The sequence below is a fragment of the Dermochelys coriacea genome, chromosome 3 (assembly GCF_009764565.3).
Source record: "Dermochelys coriacea isolate rDerCor1 chromosome 3, rDerCor1.pri.v4, whole genome shotgun sequence".
Taxonomy (NCBI): domain Eukaryota; kingdom Metazoa; phylum Chordata; order Testudines; family Dermochelyidae; genus Dermochelys; species Dermochelys coriacea.
The window spans coordinates 201,244,922-201,251,226 of NC_050070.1; positions in this window are offsets into that span (position 1 = coordinate 201,244,922).

Here is a 6,305-nt window from a genome sequence, read left to right on the forward strand (position 1 = left end):
ATCAATCAGCCAGAGAAGGTGAAGAACTTGGGATCAAGACACAGGAAAAATCGGATCCTGATCTACTTTGATCTGGCCGAACTGCCATTGATGTAGCACTCAATGGAGCAGGCAAAGCTGCTGTATGCTACCTTTGTACTCATCTGATCTGCAGAGCTGGGCAGAGCCATTTTAACACATGTCATAAGTTAGGGCAGCCTCAGAGCTCCTCTAACCGGCACTAGTTTATAACAGCTCCCAAAGGTCTGTTAAGCTGTCCAGGACTTACTCCAGTTCTGCATGCTTTGTCCATACTCCCTTATTCCCCACACACCTCTTTACACTATGAGGGGCCAGGAGAGATTTGTGTAAAGCTGACTATGCCAGCTGGGGATTCCCCCACTCCAGGTGAATTTTCAGCTGCCCCATTTAGGGGAGTTTACAGCCCTGTTGGTAATGCTGGAGGACACAAAGGGCCGAACCAAAGACTAGGATTTGCCCTGACAGTGGTAAACAAAAGGAAACCTGCAACTGATGGAGCAAACTCAAGTGTTCTCCAAAGAGTGACACCAGGAATGAATTTAATCCAACGACAGAACAGGATGCAGGAGGTATCATTTTGTTCAGCATATAACAGCAGATTCTGATAGTTAGATGATCAGAAATAAATGAAGTATTAGTTTCTAAACAGCGCTATGTCAATAAAATATTAATTTGTAAGAAGGGAATTTGTTTCGTCCTGTTTTATACATGCTAAGTGTTAACCTACTCAGACTCAGACAGCATGCGTGTCTCATATGATGGCGGGCAAAGCTCCCATTACCAATATGCTCACTTTGTTGCAGCAGGATGAGCTAATTACACATGAAAAGATTTTGATGCAGAACAGCTGCTTCAGAGTGCTTGGAATTAAAATATAAGAGCTTTTGAGTGCTTTGTTCAGTGCTGGTGGAAGGCATCAGGCTGACAGCAACTGGAGAAATTCTCTCTACAAGACAGGAGCAGCACACTGCTGGCAGTCTTAATATGCCAGCATGCTGCATTTGTATTGTGCCTTTCATCCATGGATCCCAAAGCCTAGAACATTAACTAAGCCTCACAGCCCACCTGTGAAGGTGGCATTGTATAGTGTCAAATATTATGCAGATAGGGGAAACTGAGGCACAAAGGGTGGTATTCTGGCCCTGTTGACCTCAGTGGGAGCTGGTTTGGAGCCTAGTATGATTTTCGTTGGTATTACATGCTGTTCTGTATTACGCTGAACATGTTTGTGACTTAAACCTGTTGCTCCTCCAATCATTATCTTCCCAAGGTTAATTACTACTATACTCTTTCATCTTGTCCCATGTTACTGCAAGACTCGTCCTTTTGTTGTATGCTCTTCTCCATACCAGCTTGCAAACCTGATGCATAGTGCAATGACACTAGCATGTGGGCTAATTATAATGTCTGTCTTGATCATAAATGATGTTAAAATCAGCCACATGTTACCTTGCAGGAGTGTGAGATCACTTTAGCCTGGCTAATGAATGTATTAGTCTTGGTAGAATTAAATAACACATTGCTCCTAACCAAGGGCTAGGTTGTGCCTAGCCCTCACCTGGCACTATAGGGAAGGAGGAGCTCCTGCATAGCTGTCTGAGTGCTACCTGCATCACTCCTCCAGACTCTCAAGGGAGCACAGAACCTCACAGGAACAAATAAGTGGGATTGGGTAGGGAAGGGCGAGTCTGGACCGAGCCCTATATCCTCCCCCTCACAACCTGACCACTGGAGCTGGATGGGTGTATAGGGTTCGGGAGACATCATAAAGGGGTGTCTCAAATTACTACCTCTCCTCTAGTCAACCCCAAATGAATTTTGTTTTTTGTTGTTTCACCAAGAGAGGGGAAAAAAATTAATTTGGAGTCAATCGAAAACAATGTTTTGTTTCAATGTCTCGTTCCAGCCAGGGAACTGAAAAGTCAATCATTCACACAGCTCTACTTGCCTCCTAACTTCCTAAGTACAAATGTCAGGCCCTGTCTTGCTTTTTTTGTCCACCCAAAGTTCCCACTTGCTTCAGCAGGAGCTCTGGATGCACAAAAGAGAGAGAACCAGAATTTTAATGTGCTGTGGGAGGCTCCGCACTTTAACCCTTTAAGGCAGTGGTTCTCAAACTTTTGTACTGGTGATCCCTTTCACACAGCAAGCCTCTGAGTGCGACCCCCCCCTTATAAATTAAAAAAATGTTTTTATATATTTAACAAAATTATAAATGCTGGATGTAAAGCGGAATTTGAGGTGCAGGCTGATAGCTTGCGACCCCCATGTAATAACCTCACGACCCTCTGAGAGGTCCTAACCCACAGTTTGAAAACCCCTACTTTAAGGTTACTTTAGTGTATCCAATCCCCACTCTCCGAAAGGTGCTCCATGCTTCTTAAGCTCTGGAACTGAGGGGATATAAATTACTGTCTCCTAACCATTCCTCAGGTCATCTTTGTCCACCTGTCTAAGGGCCTAGGCCAAAGCCCAATGAATACAGTAGTATGGATCCACTTCGCTCCTTTCATTAGTTCTTTGTAGGCAACTATCATTAGGAAAAAAAAGTAAGAAGAGAGTTCTTTTTGTAGTTCTTTTGCATTAATGTTAGTGTAGTTAGGGCAGGTTAGTAATGATGAGACGTAGCTAGGGTTACCAATTTTGGTTGGAGATATTCCTGGAGGTTTCATCACATGTCATAGGGTATCTTAGACTCCATTTGATTCTGCATACACTAATGTCTAACCCTTGTGAGCCCTGCTGTTACATTATCACTATTGTCTGCTAATAAGCATTGTAGGTTCTTACTTAAGTTTGCCAGACTGATGAGAAACAATGGCTTCAAGTGCGTCATTCGTCTAGCATTTCTTATGAACAAGGCGAATGAAATTTTGATCAGACTCATTGCATATGCAGCAAACAATGGAGCAATTTTCAGCAAATAATAATGCATGTCAGACAGAAGTGAGTTGGGAAAGCTGCTCTTCTGAAATGCCTGCTGTCTTCCTGCAAACCTCGAATTATTGCTAAACCTCTTGGAAATGTAACCTGTAAACGGAAAGTAAAACAGCATGTAATGGAAAAGCAACATCATCCTTGAGATGGAAGGAGCAGAACGACCATGTGTACCATGTGCTGGATTGTGAAACCCTTACTGACATTGTGTTGTCCCTTTCTCCTCAAGCGGTCCCATTGATTTAAAAGGATCTACTTTAGAAGTAAAGTGCTACCTCACTGTGAGTGTATCAAACGCTAACCCTACGTGAGCCATGCACACAGTTTGTCTACCCTATGTGAAGAATGTAGAGATGAACCAGATTTTCTAATGTAAGGAAAGATGGCTGCAATTCCCAAATTAAAGCGACTTGGCTTTGTGGGGAAGGAGGGATGCTAAATCTACCGGAAGCCCCAGCCTTGTTCATCTGCTCAGCCTTTCTCTGGTGGGGCTAGATAGGAGAACAAGGGCTACATATCCGATAATCCCACCTCAGGTGGGTGGCAGAAGGCAATGGGTGGAGAGAGCCACAGGATGAGAAGAGCTCTGGTTTGACCTTCCCTACTTGGTAGCCAGTGTGGCTAGTCAAGCATGAGGGGGAGTAAACTGCTTTACTACAAGGGATGAAGTAACTTGCTGTTCCCCTGCAAAGCAAGGGGTCCTCAGGAGAGGAACTATAACACTGACAGTTCCAGTGCATTCCTTGATTTTCTCCTGGGCTATGCACTGCCCCTGGTTCAGATCGTAAAGTTACCGAACATGTGCTCAATGACTTACTTGGTACTAGTATAACTCCTTCTAAAGGAATATTGCTGTTCCCTTGAGTAATGATTATTTCAGAGAACATACCTGCAGTAGGAAGGCAGGATTACAGCAACATGTTTGAAGCAGAGCTTGAAATGTGCACCCGTTTTCTCAGATTAAATACTCTTCTTCTTACATGGTTATTTCTCTTTGTATTCATTTGTTAATAACTCTTACAAAAACATACCCCTGTGCTGTGCAGTCCCTCCCCTAACAGTTCTCTGTTGTAACAAAATTAGCCAATGGCCACTGGTTCAAATCAGTCTCAGGTCTGCTGTGAAAAAAATTCATGACCATCTAGGATCCTCAGTGACAGATCTGGAATGAGCTGTTGAATGCTCAGTCCAATTCAAAAAGGGGAAGAATCCATGTCACAGAGATCACCAACACAACTGAAACAAATCAGTTCCCCTGGAACCAGGGATTTCCCTACACCATCACCCCTGAACTCTCCCGTCCACCCCTCCATTGGTCAACTAGTTACATGCAGTATTACCAATTTAGTCATTTTCCAATTAGATCTAGTTGTTTTAAAAATTTTCTAGTTGGAAAAAATTCCATGTAGTTGGTTGGAAATTTGAATTGAAATTGGAACATTAACACACACTTTAAAAGCATATATATGGTAAAACACTTGTACCTGAAAAAGCATAATAGGTTTGAAAAGTATGAACAAAGACTTGTGTACATGGCTCATGAATGCACCGATGCAAATGGGAATCAAGTATTAAATCATTGCATACGTTATTCTTGATGTCAGTGGAAGGCCAGTAGATGCATTTTTAGATGTTCAGGTTATAGAAGACACATCAGCTGAATCATTGATAATCCACATTTTAGAAGAGTTAAATGCTTTTAAATTGGACCCCAAACAGATGGCTGCTTGTGCATTTGATGGAGCTGCAAACTTCTCTAGAAGACATGATGAAGTGCAAGCTTTGCTCAGAGAAAAGTGTAACCCTAATCTCTCCTATACATACTGCAGAGGCCATCTACTCCAACTAGCACTAGTACAAGCTGCAGAACCTTCAAAAGACATTAAAAAAGCCATATGTTTAATGTCTTCATTATACTCTTTTTTTTTGAACAAGAGTCCAAAAAGACTGAACATCTTGGAAAAAAATAGAAGAGGCTCTGGAACTGAAGTTCAAATTAGTCCAACCTGGGAAAACCCGCTGGCTTTCTCCTGATCAATTCTTGGTATTGTCTTAAAATTACTGCAGCTGTTATTACTGGCTTTGGAAAGTATCTACCAAGAGGGGATGGATCTAAGTGGTGAGGCTGGTGGACTACTTTTGCTTAGACATTCAGAGAAGACAATTGCCATTCTCTCTTTTGTAAGTCTACTGTTGAAACCACTTGGGTCATTAAACAATGCCATCCAGGCATCTGCTACAATAATAGTCGATCTTTGTCCAGCAATAGAAGCTACACTTGGATCAATCAGAGAGATAACCATTGAAAATATACTGGAAGAAGCAAAGACTTCAATCCAGATGTTGACCAATGAAGGCATTTATACTGAATCCTTAAGTGAAGAGGACAAGAAGTTTTTGTTAAGCCAACTGAACAAACTTGATCCTTACAAATCTACAACAGCAACTTCTGGGTTCTACTCAATCTCTACATAGCTTTTAAAGATGCCCGTCTTATAAAACCCTGACAGGTGAATGGAGTGAAGCACTACCATTAATGGGTCAGGACAGAATGGAGAATTTGAACACAGAGTGGAATGTCATAGAACAAATGAATAAAGATTTGACTTCAACTTCTTTTTTATCATCACTAGTGGCTTGACCTGATCTTTGTGCTCTGTTTCCTGAGATGAAAGAAGTAGGAATTCATCTGTTGCTACCCCCAGTCCCAACAGGTACAGCTGACTGTTCTTTTTCATCACTGATAGCATTTTGCATCTGAAAAAAGTCGCCTTCTGCCTGATCATATGAATGAACATATCAGTTGAAGGACTGGAAATGCCGGACCCACAAGAAGCCATCAAAGATGAGCACACTGCATTTGAGAAGCTCATTAACAGAGTTGTGCAAAATTACAACAAGAAACCAAGAAGGATGTAAATGTAGTGTTTCATAGAAGGCTTGAGTAGCCAACTTTAATTTGTGTGATGATTTTTAAAACATGAGTTAAATCTAATAACATGGTCGTGAAACATTTTTCAGTTTTTACTATGGTGCCATGCAGCCCACCTTCACCCGTATGGTCTCACTCCTTGGCCTTCACCCCCTGGTAGATTCGAACACCTCCTCTAATTTTAATTCCTGGGGAAAACACTGATTGGAGTAATCTCCAGTATGGATGGAGGCAGATTGATGGGGCAGCAGCTTCACATGTGTTAATTTAGCATGTTTCATGAGCACTAAATTCATATACATCCAAAAGCATTTAGGCTCTGACCCAACTCCCATTGAAATCAATGTGACTTTTTCCATTGATTTCAATAGACTTTTCATCAGACCCTTAATTAATTCCTATATTGACAGAAAGA